The sequence below is a fragment of the Mytilus californianus genome, unplaced genomic scaffold, assembly GCF_021869535.1.
Source record: "Mytilus californianus isolate M0D057914Y unplaced genomic scaffold, xbMytCali1.0.p SCAF_3, whole genome shotgun sequence".
NCBI classification, from domain to species: domain Eukaryota; kingdom Metazoa; phylum Mollusca; class Bivalvia; order Mytilida; family Mytilidae; genus Mytilus; species Mytilus californianus.
The window spans coordinates 48,841,941-48,860,845 of NW_026262679.1; the positions used below are offsets into that span (position 1 = coordinate 48,841,941).

At 29.6% G+C, this 18,905-nt stretch overlaps 1 long non-coding RNA gene across 1 annotated transcript; it reads left to right on the plus strand.

The window, feature by feature from the left end:
* Positions 1-14,450: 14,450 nt before the first annotated feature.
* Positions 14,451-17,700, plus strand: LOC127734766 (uncharacterized). The gene is made up of 4 exons (XR_007997746.1): positions 14,451-15,415; positions 15,788-15,857; positions 16,131-16,192; positions 17,570-17,700. It is a non-coding gene; the product is annotated as an uncharacterized LOC127734766 (long non-coding RNA).
* Positions 17,701-18,905: the final 1,205 nt, after the last annotated feature.

The following is an 18,905-nucleotide window of genomic DNA, read 5'->3' on the forward strand; positions in this document are numbered from 1 at the left end:
AACTTTCACACGATTATTTCTCAATTACATCAAGTAGACTCCATTGAAAGCTTTAAAATGATCCAATGCAAAAATTCTCAAAGTATTTTGTCAATATTTTATGGTAAAGGGAATTCAAGTTTCTGCTTGTAAATTTAGAAATTTAGATATTTATGTGAAGTATTTAGAAATTGAAAAAAAAATATGACTGGGTTCAGATTATTTAAATATTATATTTGTATTCTAAATATGTACAGTATTTAAATCAAAATTTCAATCCAGTAATTTTAATGTCTTTCAACTTTTGATGATTCAAAAATGCACATATTAAATTCTGAAATAGTTATTAATATATGAAAAAGTCTTCATTTATGATTATAATTAATATTCACAATCAAAACTTTAAATGATATTACTGGAAGATTAATTTTTTATTGTAAAAGTTTTCATTTTATTTATTATAATAATGCCTACTCAACGGAGTTCTTTTTAAAATACTCTATTACATGTTATTATGAAATATAAATTAAGAATACTCTTCTAAAATATTTTTGACCATTATTCTGAATATATTTATATAAGTAGTAGTTCCTACATATTAAATTCTTTGTCAAAGAGTTCTGAAATAAGTTTCATTTTATTTTAAAACATACCAAAATGTATTTCCTTTTAATACTGTTCAGATTGAATATAGCTATGAAATTACAATTTCTTTTGGTTGCAGTGATTTTTTTGTGTTCAGTTCATGAGTATAAGGTTGGTAGTATTTGAACAATAGAAATAAATCATGCATTAAATAGTGATATATAGATTAAAATTATTTTGTTTTTAAACTGGAAATTTAATAAATTAAAGATCAAGAAGAAGATTAATTTAATTTGATTACAAAACACATAAAGTATTCCCCATTAATTTACTCTAGGACTAAATTTTCTTCTGAAATACAGTAAAAAGATTTTTCCATAATTTTCAATAGTTAAATTATGCATCTATTAATGTGCAACAACGTGGAAAGCAAAAATAGAGGTTGGAGATTAACCCAGGGTATACTGGTAATGCCTACTTTATATTAAAGGTGTTAAATTTTTATCATAAGTGATAAATGCAGAGATTGTGATAGTTGCAATGACTTCAGATGAAGTTTCTTATAGGTTGTAATACATTTCTCTGTATTTACTCCACTACAGACTGTTATTTGATCCAACTCTGGACAGATTTTTTTTGCACATTGTCTTTTATGTCTATCAGTGCTTTTTTGGTGGTTAAAATGGGTTTTCATAAAAGTATGAAAATGCCGTTTTCCTAATTATTTTTTATTTTCAATACATTGTGGTTGTCAGATTGTAGAATAACATAGTACTTGAAATTCATTTAAACTCGTGGTCAAGTACATTCAAAGTTTTGTCGCAAAACATTCTTCATCTTCAGTGTTTTGGTGTAGACTAAGCAAATATCAAATTATCATTTCAGAAATACATTATTCTTGAAGCGCTGCGTCTTTACTAACATATAACACAGTTACTTATTGGTGTATAAGCTTGCTGCAGGGTTTGTTATTTCTTCTGTTTGTTTCAATTGTTCTTTGGTTTTTAGATATTTAGGGTATAGTGTTTATCATTCGAAGGAATCTATATATGTAATTCTGAAATGAAAAATATTTGATATTTTTCCAGTCGTTTCGATAAAAAAAAAATCCAATGTTAGTGCATAAAGCTGCTTTGAACTCTGAATCTTTACAAAAGTCATACTTAACTTTTTTTATATCTTATCAAAATTTTTAAAAGCAAATATGTGAATATTAAAAATCAAAATCTAAATTGTATTTGACATATTATAATGGATTGGAAATGTAAAAATTAGAAAACATATTTTTGTACATTAAGTTGAATTCAGGTGTAGGCAAAAATAATCCAAAAAGTTAAATTTACTTCAGCTTCTTTAAAATTGTTTCTGGGTATCTACTTCTTTAAAGCACTGATTGATATCAAGGTAATCATGAAGTAAAAATACATTTTTACTACAGTCAAGCCATGACTAAACTTCTGTTGTTCAAAAAGTATTTATCAACAATTTTTGAAGAGGAATCAACATAAGCACAATGGTTATTAATTCTTACATGACTGAAAGTTTGTAAAAGTATTTAATTTTTTTGTGATCAATAATAAATATCTATAATATATATATTATAATAACTTAATGTTTTGAATTAAAAAAAAAGAAAACAATTGAAAATAATAATTTCTAAAACCCAAACAAACTTCATTCTGAGTTATCTGAAAATATCATCATCTCCAAGAGTTATTTCAAGTTATCAATCCTGAGATTGTACAGTAGTTATCTCTCTATATTTCAAACATCTCAACCTTGGGTTAATTTTCAACTGTCACCTCCAACATTAGGCTAATTCATTCAGACATTGAATAATTACTTTAAATACTTGTCATTTTGACAAATTCTCCATACAAGCCTGAAGATTTTTTTTTTTTCAAAGACTTAAATTTATGGTTCACCTGACTGAATCCATTAAAAAATTAGTAAACATGAAATAATGAATCCACTGTATTCTAGATTTGCTTACAACAGACTCATCAAGCTCCATCATTTAGCTAGAAATGTTCTAGGGAGATAGACAACTTGCTTCAAATTTTGACAAAATATTTGATTTCAAATATTTTTGGAAATATTTGATTTCAAATATTTTTGGGAACAGGCTGTTTTTTATGTTTTTAATATCTGTTTGGCGTCCTATTTAACTAAAATAATTGTGTTTAATTCTATTTTAATAAATACAAAGTAACTATTTTGTTTATTTTTATGACAAAGAATAACTGACAGCTGGTAATAATGTTTTAATTTTACTGGTTGTTTCCATTTAACAATTGCTCATCATGATTTGTAGAACAGGTTTGTAAAGTTCAAGCTAATCTTTTTAAAATTTTCCTGTTTAAGGTGGTACCAAACACCTTGACTAAAATTAATTTGGCTCGTTTAATTTTCATAAAATTTTGACAAAATATTTACTTTGACCCTTTGACAAAAATATAAAAAGTTAAAAAAAACTTGAACCACACAGTTTATCGGAAAAATTTCATTGGATATATAGCAGTTTGACAAACACCAATTTCGATCATTGAGAAGCTTAATATTTCCTTAACAATAGAACGTGATTAAAACGTTCAGCTGATTTTTAAAGAGTTATCTCCCTGTAGTGTTATGTACTACCTTAATAGAATATTTCTCTTCAAGCCATTCTGTGATCAATGAATTAAATGATATCAAACCTTTTTTTCTATCTTACAGAATTTTTGTAATTTTAAAAAATAATGACAGTGAGTAGGATTATTTTCAAGATCACAAAAAAAGAAGCTGAATTCTGGTCCGTTTATTTCTTTTCATCTTGTTTACATGAAAAGAAGTAGATTGTACCACACAAAATTTTTCAAATGAATGTGTATTTACTATTTGAATTGTCATAAGTTTGTTGAAATATAAAAGTTATTTTATACAATTCAGATCTTTTATTGAAATAGTTATAGATTGATCTTAACCGTATCATATTTTTTTTAATTGCAACATAGATTAATTTGCTCCTTGGAATGAAACCATTTTATCTTTTTCAAATTACATTGCAAAATATTTTGCAATGATGGGTATTTGGTAATAATGATATATGTAAAACACTTGCTATCATAACATTTTTTTTTAAATGAGTAAAACCTATTTATTGATACTTAACTGCAGCTATTTTTAGTTTTATCCTTTTTGAAACTCATGGCCAGTCCAAGAGGAATCTGCAAGCTTTACTTTTAACAGGGATCCCACATTTGCCTCATTAGTTCAAAGAAGTTTCCCTTAGTCCATAGTTATGCATATTTATCGAACTGCTTCCAATATAACTGGGATCCTATTCAAGACTCCCAACAATTTTCAGGAATTGCATACAATCAGTTCTATAATGACTAAGCAGTTTTAGATTTAAATTGAACCCTGTTGCAGACTTTGGGAATTTTCTTCCAAGTACTGCCCACATTCAACATGATGAATATTCTGTTAAGGGAAACAAGACTATTTTAGATTTAACTTGGAATCTGTTACCAAAAAAAGAGATGTTTCTTGTAAGTATGTATATTGACTGCATCTGGTTTTGGTTTGACCTATCCATTTAAGGAACCAGTGGTTCCCAAGACTTACCTCGTGTCAGTCCATCTCTATTTATGTCAAGCAAGAATATCAGTGACTTTCCGGCTTCTTTTCCAACAGAAGTCATTTGAAGCAGTCATATTAAAAACAAATTTTGATATGACCAATCAATATGCTATCAAACTTATTTTGGACTTTATGAATTGTAAATTTTGGAACTATTTTCTTATAATAGTTAAAAAAAAAAGAAATATTTATTGAAGTATCACGTGCAATTTGAATTTTGAAAATTATTTTTATTATACAGAATCAGTATTTTTATGCACCACCTAGGGGCATTATGTTTTTCGGTCTGTGGGTCTGTCTGTTCGTCCGTTCGTTGGTTCGTTGTCCCTCTGTTTGTTTGTCTGTCTGTTCCGCTTAAGGTTAAAGTTTTTGGTCAAGGTAGTTTTTGATGAAGTTGAAGTCCAATCAACCTGTTCACATGTTTCCTATGATATGATCTTTCTAATTTTAATGCCAAATTAGAGTTTTGACCCCAATTTGACGGTCCACTGAACATAGAAAATGATAGTGCCCACTTCAGGTTAAAGTTTTTGGTCAAAGTAGTTTTTGATGAAGTTGAAGTCCAATCAACCTGAAACTTAGTACACATGTTCCCAATGATATGATCTTTCTAATTTTAATGCCAAATTAGAGTTTTGATCCCATTTCACGGTCCACTGAACATAGATAATGATAGTGCGAGTGGGAGTGGGGCATCCGTGTACTATGGACACATTCTTGTTATCATTTCTACTATGCAGATAAGAAACTTTTGCAGCATATATTGAAGATTATTTATTGTTGAAGTAAAGGTATGTTTGCAACGTTCATTGGTCAATATTACAGAGATGTTAAGGACGATGAAACATAATAAATGATTCTCTATCTTTCCTGTATCTTTTCTTGTCTTTTCCATTTAGACCATGAGGTTCTAAAGTATGGAGCTGGTGAATCCAAAAGTTTTCTCTTCTCCTTCTTGCTGTAGTGTCCCACTCAATGATCACTTCTATGAATTGAAAAGTACCATTGTCAAAAGGATGTTTCTTTGAACGAAGATGTCTGGTGAGGGGACAGTTTTTTTTTGGTTTTGTACCATGATTGATGGTTATTTAGCCAAATGTTAAATTTGTCCATTGGTTCTCCCATGTACTGAATGCCACAGGTGTTACATGTTATAGTAGATTGACATGTAACACCTGTGGCATTCAGTACATGGGAGAACCAATGGACAAATTTAATATTTGGCTAAATAACCATCAATCATGGTACAAAACCAAAAAAAAACTGTCCCCTCACCAGACATCTTCGCTCAAAGAAACATCCTTTTGACAATGTTACTTTTCAATTCATAGAAGTGAACTTTGAGTGGGACACTAACGCAAGTAGGAGAAGAGAAAACTTTTGGATTCACCAGCTCCATACTTTAGAACCTGATGGTCTAGATGAAAAAGACGAGAAAAGATACAGGAAAGATAAAGAATAATTTATTATGTAGCATCATCCTTAACATCTCTGTAATATTGGCCAATGGATGTTGCAAACTTACTTCAACAATAAATCATCTTGAACATCATTTTAATTTTGAGAATTTATTTCTTAAGCAACAAAAATTCACTTTACAATGAGCTGCAAAAGTTTCTTATCTGCATCAGATTTCACCTGGATAAATGCATGCTATGAAGCTCAGTTTGTCTGGTGAAATATCGCGTTTATTTTTTATTGCATTGTAAATATTTTTAACATTTTATTTTTACATACTAAATAGTGTGTTAAAATTACATTACATGTATTAGGCAATTTATATATATATATTTATATATATATTTATAAGTACCATTTTGCATCATATTTGTACTTTTTTTATTTCAGTGTTTCTTGTACCATCGAAACTTCACAGAAAGATTGCACACATATTGAAGTTGTGTACCTGCTATTTAATATGGAACTGCTTGAGGAATTTTTCCCATTTTATAAAATTTGTGAAATTAATAATTTTTTATCAAAATTTACTAAGATGATACCAAAGTTGTGTAATCAACTCCTGCATTTTTAATCTAGATCTTTAGAACTTCACACAATGATTTTGATATTTTTTTCCCCATTTTTCCCAACTTTGTAACTAATAGTCATTTTTCACCTAAAAATTTCAAAAGACGGTAACAATTTTTGTTTTTTAACCATTTCTTTGGATATTTAGAGAGTTTGCAAATCTATTGAGGTTGAGCATCACCCCCTATTTTTACATTTTTTATTTCCATATATTTAAATTTCAGTAGAGAACATTGTATAAGGAAAATCTGCACAACTCAGCTATTTGAGGCTTTGATTGATTAATTTTTGGAATTTACATGACTGCTATACCATGAGAATAGAGCACACATTTTCACCTATGTGCAAGAGTAGTAAACCATAAAAGAAAAGGTATTCTTTTAAACTATGCTTCAAAATATTAAAAAATGTTGGTGATTTATAGAAGTTAGCCATTTGCTATACTATACTGTCTTTTTTATTACATTTGTATACGTATTTACATATCAGATGTCTACTAACTGATATATAAGCTATTATTCAGAGCTCTGTAAATAAAAAAAAAATGTAAACATAGTTCTAAATAATACTTTTAATGGGTGGAAGAAATTGTGGGGTACTGAAATCATTTGGTAATTTTTTATAGTACAAGTTACCTATTTAAAAGCACATCTGGTAGTTTACAGTAATTTTATGAATTAAATAGATTATTTGTATTTTACATCAAGAATTACAGAATTACTCCAGTTGCCATGTTGTGAGATGCTTTGGAACATTCTGGTGACAATTGTATGTTTTGATTCAAAGGACATTTCATTAATTGGATAAAATGGATTCAGTGAATTGATCAGCATAAAAACCTTTGATTAAAAGCATAAAAAAAGCAGCCAGGATAGAAGCTCCAAGGAAGATGGTTAAATAAATCTTCAACAAGTCTGAGGCTTTACCAAGAAAATAAGAAGGCAAGTTTCTTTAAGTCAAACTATTTATATCCATTCTCTAGAAATATTTGATAAAAAGTGCATATTAAGACAACAGACTCTTCTTATCTTCTGAATACAAAAGGCCATTGATGAATTAATTTACCAGTTTGATATATCAAGATACCAGGTACCTGAACAAGATATCTATTAAAATATCAATCTTAAATTCTGAGATGGGAATTAAACCAAGGGGAGACTACTACAATTAACAGCAAGATTTGTTCATTCAAAGGGAAATAACTCATTGTAAAATATGTAGATGATTTTTGTCCAGTTGAAATTCAAATCATAAACTTTTGACTTTTTTTTTTTCATTTTTACCTGCGTCCCTAAAGATGGAAGCAGGTCTAGTAAATGCTGGTTTCCATCCATCCGTCTTTTTCTCGAAGTTGAAACGCAATGATTTGATATTTGGTCTGCAGCTTGATAATGCTGAGTTGTATTGAGTAAGCAGTTTATACATCTGCTGTGTAGCCACTTCCTATTTGCCGATAGTTTGATATTTTACAAGGAAAATTTTCTTCAGTGCTTTTTGGCATCAATGAAAGGGACGGATCAATTATGCTTCAGTAAACATATAATCTCAATCAATTGCATGCAGCAACACAGGTCAAGACTCTGTATTTGTCTTGTTTATATTAATTTTACAAACTGGTGTTAATAAACTATTTTGTACATGAAGTTAGATATTAGAACAATGTTTAGTAAATTTAAGGTTGACAGTTTAATGGATTTTTATGCCCCACCTAGGGGCATTATATTTTGGGTCTCTGCGTTCGTTCGTTCGTCCATCAGTCTGTTCGTCCGTCAGTCTGTCCCGCTTCTGGTTAAAGTTTTTGGTCAAAGTAGTTTTTGATGAAGTTGAAGTCCAATCAACCTGAAACTTATTACACATGTTCCCTATGATATGATCTTTCTAATTTTAATGCCAAATAAGAGTTTTGACCCCAATTTCACGGTCCACTGAACATAGAAAATGATAGTGCAAGTGGGGCATCCGTGTACTATGGACACATTCTTGTTAAAATATATAATGTGTCAATTTTAATTCCATTTTAGGTTTTTTTCATGAGATGTTTTTATGGTGTGGGAATAAGACTTGGTTGTCTTATACAGCTAATATGTAGGTAGGTACCAGTATGTTATTCCTGTTTCCAAAAAAAAAAATGTATTCAAAAAATTTCTGCTCTAGGCTTAAAGGTTTATAAGAGTTTGGTCAGAAGTCTACTCTTTCTTTTATATGCACCATTATATAAGTATAAGGATCTGAATTTATAACCAAAGATTTGGTGGGTTGTTTGATTGCTGCCTTATCCATATGTTCTAAAAATTTATTATTTATATCTTCCATTTTATTGTCTTGCCTGCGTTGAAAGTCTCAGAATGCGAGACATAATGATTACAATCCCATGGCGGTGGAGTAAACTATTTTTATTAAGATTTCTATTTCAGAGATTCATTGGTCAATGTTAAGTTTCAGTAGTAAGGTCCTTTTCTGAGATACTATAAGCAATAGATCAACTATATTTTGTGTATGGAATATTGTTAGGTGTAAATGTCTGTCTGGCAGGGTTCAACTGACCTTGAAATCATTTTCATGGTTCATTTGTCAATGTTAAGTTTTCCTGGTTGTTTGTTTTCAGATACTATCAGCAACAAGGTCAACTATAATTGATGCTTGGAATGATTGTAAGGTGTACATGTCTATCTGGCAGGGTTCATCTGACCTTTACTTCATTTTCATGGTTCATTGGTCAATATTAAATTTGCATGGTTCTGTCTGTTTCTTATATACTAAAAGCAATAGATCAACTATATTTTGTATATGTAATGATTGTTAGGTGTACATGTCTGTCTGGCTTGGTTTATCTGACCTTGACCTCATTTTCATGGATCATTGATAATGTTAAGTTTATGTTATACTTGTAGTAAAACTTTATCTTAAGGACTGTCAACATAAAATAAATTATGAATTGTAAAGCAAGAGAAACATTTCAGTGTGTGCACTTTTTTTATAATATATATACAGTATACCATCAGTGATCCTTTTAAACAATATTGATGACTTAATATTTTATATTTCAAGTTAGCGTCACAGCTTGTCTGTAAGGATTGAGGCTGGGAATGGCCATTGGAGCTGACTTTTATGGTAAGAACCAATACATAGATTTAAGAACTATTTTATCCAAGAGCATGTAAATGCCCTAGATTTCTATTTTGAGCTAATTTTAATTGCATTTTAATGTGCTCTTAAGTTATAATTGTATGCCTAATCTGGAAAGAGGTATCAAGATAAATAAGTGAAGTTAAAAATTATAATTAGAACATCTTATTATCTCTAGATCTGTGTTTCATTATCTAAATAATTTTCATATATAAAAATAAGGAGATGTGGTATGATTTCCAATGAGAATTCTATCAACAAGAGACCAGATGACATGAATGTAAGCAACTAGAGGTCACTGTACTGCCTTTAACAATGAGCAAACCAAAATTGTTAAGTCAGAACCTCCTCTTTGGTCTTGTCGTAGCATGCTTGCCTCGAGTGCAGGCAGTAGTGGGTTAGAACCTTGGCCGGATCAAATCAAGGACTTGAAAATTGGTATTTACTGCTTCTTAGCTAAGCATGCTGCATTTAGGAGTAAGAGCAAAGACGAATAGGCTCGGAGTCAGAATAATGGGTACGGGGAGGATGACATGTTCCTCCGCACTGTTTCCTTGTGAACTAGCATGTTAAAAATCCAGCTCAGCATGTAGGTCTGCAACAAATCAGTGTTTATATTCATGAGGGGCCTGATGGGGGGGGGGGGGGTCTAATCACGATTCACAGAAAATAAATTTCCATGATCACGGATCAGGAAAATATAAAAAAAAAAAAATCTAGAAAAACGGATCACGATAGCGGAAATGCGCCGATCACAAAGAACAAAAATAACCCATCAGGCCCCTCATTCATATATCACATTATCATGTTCTGCATTTAATTTGCCATTGACAGCAATCCATCAATCCAACTGTATAGTGAGCTATAAAAGTCCCCAACATTACAAAGTATGAAACAATTTAAACAAAAAAATCAACGACCTGATAAAAAAGAATAAACGAAGGACAAATATGTCAGACATCAACAAACAACTTGATTTTTATCCTTTTTTTGCTTATAAAGACTGGTAGCTTAAAATTTATGTTAATGAATCATTTCAAAACAATGAAAAGAAATGTTATATGCATCATAATGTAATGCACAGTTAATTATTCTTTTGCATTAAATATTATTTCAATTTTCATTTAAGAATGTCTATTTCATTTCAGGTAACATTTATTGTGGCTGCATAAAATGATTAGTTGATATAATTGTAATGGTGAAGAATGTAATTCAGACAATTTTTGTGTATTTTTGAGAAAATGTTTATATTTTTTTACAAAAAAAAAAAAAAAAAAAAAAAAAAAAAAATAGTGTAAAGATTCTCCATTTTCAACAAGATTGGAAGTTAAAGGTTAACTTGTATTTGAAATTCAAAATTCATTTTCTTTTTTCCATTAAAACCAATGGCTATATTCTGTTATCTCTGCTCCTGTCTATTATTGTCTTGACACTTTTTGTCATGCTTATGGATACTGAACTGGTTTTTGGTATGTAGTTTTGCAATGATGAGTTTATAGTTCAGATCTTATTAATTATTTTTGTTTCACTGTGACAAGAATTAATTTTACTTTGAAAATGAAGTGAAATGGACTAATTTTTTTACAATTTTTCATAGAGAACTACTTTAGATATATTAATAATGGTCCATGTCTAGTCAAAACATTTCCAGTAGGTTAAGTATGGAGAATCTACAAAAAAAAAAAAAGAAAAAAAAAACAATGTTATTTTATTGAATGTATTGTTAGATATATATTTTTTCCAATTTTTTGTTATTTTTAGCTGAGTTTGTAACTAAGCATAAACAATTTTAAAGAATATTTTACAAGAAGCATAGTTGAAGAACACCTTGGTGAAAATAGATCGATTGATTGGTTTTTGGTGTTTAACACCACTGTCAGCATGATTGGCTATATATATTTTTGCAGCCAGTTGTTATTGATGGTGGATATGGGTGTGTTTTGAGAAAGCCACAGACCTTTGGCAAAAAAACTGGCAATCTTGGTCAATTAAGATTGATCAAATGCCCATACTATGTGTATGGTTTGAATTCACAACCTAAATGTTGACAGGCAAGTGATACAGTAGTTGAACTACTTGGACCACTCTGTCACAAAGCCCCTAGGTGAAATTTTAGTACAAAATGTACTTTATAGCTGACTGTGCGGTAGGGGCTTTGCTCATTGTTGAAGGCCGTATGGTGACCTATAGTTTGTTAATTTCTGTGTCATTTGGTCTCTTGTGGAGAGTTGTCTCATTGGCAATCATACCACATCTTCTTTTTTTATATTAATATGTTATTGAAATGTGTTGGATTTTTGTTATTAAATTATTTTCTAATTTTGTATATATTATTTTTTTGTATTTTTGGTAAATTTTGCAAGGATCTGCAGTCCTAGCAGGGTGAAATTTAGGGAAAAGGGAGGTAATTTATTATAACCCCTGTTAAACTCCACATACTTGAAATTCCCTTAGTGTTAGCTTTTTATTTTCTTGGGTATTCACATTTGTATAACTTTTTTTTAATATCAGATGTATACTAGTTAATATTGACTATTATTTAGAGCTCTGTAATTAAAAAAAAAATGTAAGCAGAGCTTTGGATAATAGATATGTAGGGTGGGAGAATAATGGGTCACTAAAATGATTTGGCGAAAATTTTCAAAAAGGTAAGCAGAGGTCTAGATAATAGATTTGTAGGGTGGGAAAATTCATGGGTCACTAGAAATGATTTGGTAAAATTTTCAAAAAAAGTGATTAGTTTAAAAGTGCATCTGATATTTTTTATATATGTGTATATAACTTTATTTCTAAAACCAAATGGACAAAAAATAAATTGACAATAAGATGAGGACAGCCAGAAGAGCAGCTCCATGGAAGATGGTTAAATGAATCTTCAACGAAGTCTGAGGCTTTACCAAGAAAATAAGCAGGCAAGTTTATTTAAACCAAACAATTTCTATACATTCTTTAGAAATATTTGAGTTTTTTTCGGGGACTCTGGCTTCCTCCACCAATAAAAACTGACCGCCACGAAATTGCACAATGGTGTTGAAAGTGGCGGTAAACAATCAATTAATTAGAAATATTTTATGAAAAAAGCATATTAAGATGAACAGCATCCTTATTTTCTGCATGCAATACACCATTGATGAATTAATTTACCAGTTTATTTTAAGATACCATGAACATGAAAACAATTTTCTATTAAAATAGCAATAGTAAATTTAACTGCAAGGGGAGACTAGTACAATTAACAGCAAGATTTTCTTATTCAATGGGAGATAACTTTTTGTTAAACATGCAAATGATTTTTGTGCAGTTGAAATTCAAATCGTAAAACTTTGACTATATTTTTCCGTCTTTTATATTAAATTTGAAAACTGGTGTTGATGTTATACTGTTGTGTAGATGTAGTAAGAAATCAGAACAATACAAAGTAAATTTTAGGTTGACAGAGAAATGGATTTTTTTTTATTTATGTGATGTGTCAATTTTTATTTCTATTTAGGTTCTTTCCGTGACATGTTTTCATGGTGTGGGAATAAGACTTTGTGGTCTAATACAGCTAATATGTAGGTAGGTACCAGTATGTTATTCCATGTTAAAAAATCACAAATGTATTATAAAAAATATTATGTGCTCTAGGCTTGAAGGTTTGGTCAGAAATCTACTCTTTTCGTTAATCAGTATTATTATATGAGTTAGATTTAAGGATCTAAATTGATTATGTAAAAGTTTGTTGGGTTGTTGGATTGCTGTCAGTGAATCTGTAAAAAAAAAAATCTTAATTATTTCATGGATCTGTTTATATCCCTAGTCAAAATCAGGGATTTTATGGAATCACTAATGATGCAGTTCGGTGATTTTACAAATTCACTAACATATATAACCCATTTCTATACAATATAGATACAGTGTACCGACAGTGATCCTTTTAAACAATTTTGAATAACTTAAGCATTTTATGTTTCAGGTTGGCATCACAGCTTGTCTGTAAGGATTGAAGCTGGGAATGGCCATTGGAGCTGACTTTTATGGTAAGAATCAATACATATATATGTATTTATGAACTATTCATCCAAGAGCATGTTAATGCCCTAGATTTTTATTATACACAGATGTTAATCTTACATTTTGATGTTTTCTTAAGTTATAATTGTATATATGATCTAGAAGGAGGTAAATAAAGAAGTAAACAATCTTGAAAAGTCCCCATATATAAAAATTAAGAGATGTGGTATGATTGTAAATGAGACGACTACCAACCAGAGACCAAATGATGTGGCTGTAAGCACCAAAGGTCACCTTACAGCTTTCAACAATGAGCAAAAACTATACTGTATAGTAAGCTATAAAAGGCCCCAACATGACAAAATGTGAAACAATTCAAACGAGAAAACCAACAGATATATGATAAAACAATAAACAAAAAACAAAAAACAAATATGTTGGACATTAACAAACAGATCTTTTTTTGCTAATGCATACTGGTAGTTTAAAATTTTTGGCAACAAATCACTTCAAAACAAAAGAAATGAATGCATCATTATTGTAATGCCCAGTTAATAATTCTTTTGCCTTGAATATTGTTTCAATTTTAAAATTTTCATATAGTTTTGATAAATATGTTCAAGAATGTGTATTTCTTTTTCAGGTAACTATTACTGTGGCTGCATAAAATGATTGTGTGTGATGTTATTGTCAACAACAGTAACGAAATGTAATTCAGACAATTTTTGTGTATGTTTAAGGAAATGTTTATGATTTTTTACAAAAAAAAAAAAAAGTGTAAAGATTCTCCATTTTCAACAGGATTGGAAGTTATAGGTTAAATTGTATTTGAAATTCAAAATTTCATTTTCTGTTTTCCATTAAAGCCTCATGGCCATATTGTGGTAGCTCTACTCGTGTCCATTATTGCCTTGACATATTTTTTGTCATTCTTATTTGAAAATGAAGTGAAATAGACCAATTTAACGGTAAGACCTTATTTGGAAATATAAATATTGGTCTATGTCTAGTCAAAAACACATCCAGTAGGTTAAGAATGGAGAATCTAAAAAAAAAAAAAAAGAAAAGAAAAGAAAAAGAAACAAATGTCATTTTACTGAAATGTATGTTTTGGGTTTCCATAATTGTTAGATATAATATCTTTTCCAACTTTTTGTTATTTTTAGCTTGAGTTTGTAACAACTTTTAAGAATATCTTTCATGACAGTTGTTTTCTATTTGTTTGATGTGTTTGAGCTTTTGATTTTGCCATTTTATAAAGGACTTTCCGTTTTGAATTTCCCTTTGAGTTCGGTATTTTTGTTATTTTACTTTTTTCAAGTAGCAAAGTTGATGAACATCTTGATGAAAATAGATTGATTTTTGGTGTTTAACACCACTTTCAGCACGATTGGGTAAATCTTGGCTGCCAGTTTTTATTGGTGGAGAAAATCAGAGTGCATGAAGAAATCCTGACAAAAAACTTGCAACCTTAATCAATTAAGATTGGAGTTGAACACATGGTGAAAATTAAAGTACTTTTAATATGTTATTGAAATATGTTTGGATTTTTTGTTATTGAATTTTTAAAAAATTTTAATGATACTATATTTTGTATTTTTGTTAAATATCAAGAAGGATGCGGAGTCCCAACAGGGTGAAATTTAGGGTAAAGGGAGGTAATACCCCTGTTTAACTCTTCATACTTGTAGGGAACATACATTTTTATTTACTTAAATATTCATATTTTTAAAAGTTTGTTTTTGTTAAATATCAGATGTTTACTAGCTAAAATTGACTATTATTTAGAGCTCTGTAAATAAAAAAAATGTAAGCAGAGGTCTAGATAATAGATTTGTAGGGTGGGAAAATTCATGGGTCACTACAAATGATTTGGTAAAATTTTCAAAAAAAGTGATTATTTGAAAGTGCATCTGATATTTTTTATATGTATAACTATATTTTCTAAAAACAAATGGACAAAAATATAGATTGACAGTAAGATAATGAGGACAGCCATCTTGGCACCCAGGAGAGCAGCTCCATGGAAGATGGTCAATTAAATCTTCAACCAATTCTGAGGCTTTAACCTGAAAATTATGTAGTAAGTTTAAATATTCCACAAAATGTATAGAAATAATATCTTGAATATATTTATAGTTAAGGCATTTAAAATATTTATTTTCTTAAGGGTTCTTTTTTATCAGTGTGATTATGTGGATATCTACATCATGTTACATTTTTTTTTTATCATAACTATAATCATTTGTATTACATGCATTTATTTGGTTTCTACATTTGGTATCACATAGATATAGGAAGATGTGGTATGAGTGCCAATGAGACATGTCCGTATTAAAGATGATAATATACAGCAGTTTTAAGAAATGAAAAAAAATAGCATGATTTCGTTAGTCTTTTTAGCCATAGTTGATCGGTAAAACAACTTTATTTTATTTTTTCATTTTTATTTAAGGTTGTTGTAATTACAAGGTTTTCATGGTGTTGGGAGTAAGACTTGGATATCTGACACTGTTAACATGTTGGTATGTATTCAAGCTTTTTTTTTTGGAATAATTTTATAGTATTTGACATCAATTTTATAAAAGTTTAAAGTATCAAAAAATTAATTATACAAGCTGATGAAATACATGTTGATTTTTTTATTGCAAATTTTAAATCAGAGCTTATGATTCAGAATACCAAATATTTTTTTCATGACATTTTTTTGTTTTCCAAGTTCTATTTTAAATTTATTACGATGATATAGAGATTTTTTTGGGAAAGATTTAGAATAATTGACCAACTTTGTTTTCCAGGTTAGCATCACAGCGTTTCCATAGGGTTATTTGCTGGGATTAGTAATTAGAGCTGTTTTAAGGTGAGAATTTATCATAAACTTACAACTTAAATTTATTTATGTTATGTGACGGTGAATACCCCTAAATATTTATATATCAATCCTATAAATAGATTTCAATATAAAATATGCCTTTTAGAAGTGAATCAGTATTCAATAATATTTATTGTCTCATTTGTCATTTGATAACACGTACCCTTTTAGCAGGTCCTGAATAAGAGATATGAAGGGAGATAATCTTACAGTTTTTTATTCAGATAAAACCAGTGCTGTCATAAAATAGATGTATGATAACTTCCTTTCATTCATTCATTGAATTTTTTTTGCATTACAAATTTTAAAAGAATGTATTCCTTCATTTTATCAACGACAAAAAATATTGGAGCAAGAGTCAATACAACAACAACCAAACAACAAAATAGAAATTAATCAGTATTTCAGATGCAGCTTCAAATTTGTTTGATATTTCAAATGATTGTTATGTATTTGGCATTGGTCATATTAGAGTCCAGAAAATTTAACTTGGTGTAATGAGGTTTTTTATATTTACAATAGCTGACCATTTTTAATACTGTGGATTCATTATTATTCATTGGATACCAATTTTGTGGATTTGTTTAAAGGTTAACCATGAATTTAAATGTTCAACGAAATACAAATTTTATATAAGCTGGTATGCAGACTTATACAAAACCATGAAATCAAATTATAATACAATATAAAAATAAGGAGATGTGGTATGATAGCTAATGAGACAACTATACACCAAAGTTCAAATAAAGTGGATGTAAGCAATTATAGGCAACCGTATGGTCTTCAACAATGAGAAAAATCCATACCGTATAGTCGGCTATAAAATAAAAAGCCCCCTACATGAAAAATATGAAACAAATCAATTGAGAAAACTAACGGCCTAATTTATAACAAAACACTGTTCCTTTTATCAATGAATATTGGAACCCACAAAGATTTATGAATCCACAGTATCATATACATACCTGCCAACTTTTCAAAATCTGCAGGGGGGATTTTAAGCACAATGCAAGATGAACTAATGCTCTTCTTATATTGTTATACATGTTTTTAATCTACTACTGTTTGTTTGAAAGAGTATTTATATGCTTAAATACCCAGTTTACTTATTCTAATGCTAGCTGTTTAATGAGGTGTTCAGTTTTTCAAAATTCAGGTTAACACCTCTCATGTGGAAAATCCTCCATAAATCCTGAAGGTTGCCAGCTAGGTCTGCTTGATATATTTTGGAGTAATCAATAAATTTACTTGCACTAATATCTGTTTATTTAATTGAAAAAATGCCACTCAAATTTGATTATACACTCAAAAATTATATTAATATGAAGAATTAATATTTAAAATTTAACTTTATTTCTTTCACAGATGAACGTGTTACTGTTGTTGCCTTGTATGGTCAAATCCTCAGACAATAATCCTGCAAACCTTCAGATGAACTGTTGCTACCGTTTTAGTAGAATCCATAGACCGCAGTCTTGGAAGCAGAAAAATGAATTGTTAACAAATTTTGTTTTTTTTTGTTGTATTGAGTTATCTAAATTGTAAATATTTTTTTCATTGTTTTTACTTGCATTCAATTATTGTATTGTGATTGATGAAAAAAAAAAGCTGTGAAATTATTGTTATTTGAGGGGTCTCAAACGTAGGCCATATGCATGGTTTCACAAAATACCTATAAGACTCATTAGTTTACATTTTTTTTAAGTTATGTACATGTAAGTCTTACAAGTGCTTTGTGAAGTTAGAAACCAATAAAGTAGGACTTTGATGGCCAAACACTACAGGGAATATAAAAAAAATCCTGTTTAACAATTTAAGTACTGAGCTTTTGCAACATGAACTTTGTTACTGCAAATACAAATGTTTGGTTGGTTGGTTGTGTTTGACTCCACTTTCTTTACATTTATACAAATTAATGGCCGTCAGTTTTATTTATTGGTTTTGATTGTTTATTATAAATGCATTATTCAGCATCTGAGGTCACTCAAGTGAAAATAATTACACAGTTTTTGCAGTTTTGTTTTATTTTTTTATTTTAATGTGATTGATTTTTATGTTTTTTCTCATCCATCATTATTTATATTTTTTCAGGACATATTCTAAGGTTTGTTTTTTGAGGATTGTACTCAATTTCATAAGAATTATTAACCCCACCCAAGATTAATCGGGAAACTGTAAAATAAGTTTTTGATGGATGGATGGATAGCTGGCTGTTTAATGTCCAGTTGCAAATTAAATGCATGTTCAGGATTAAAACATGATAATGTGATATGGATATAGACCTTGCTTAGTACAAGACCAGCATGATGAGCTGGATTTTTAATATGCTAGTTCAGTGTAACTGTCCACTGGATAGCATGTCATCCTACCAAGCATCAAATACTAGTACTGATTTTCAATTCTTTGTTTTGACCCAGCCGTGGATCAAGTCCCATGACCTTCTGCACTCAAGGCGAGCATGAAATGGGCTGTTAAAGAAGATTTGTCTGTCTGTTGTCCATCGTCATCTCTCGTCCACAGCTTATATACTGTTGGAAGGTTTTCATTAAAACTTTCAGATTATCTTCTGTAACTGATGGCAGTTTCTATTTTATTTTATTAAAATGAAATTTTGGAGTTCTAATTGAAATGAATGGACCTTCTTAATATTTTGATTAACTTGGGAAGGAAGCTTCTAAAAAGACAATTTTAACATGTGAAG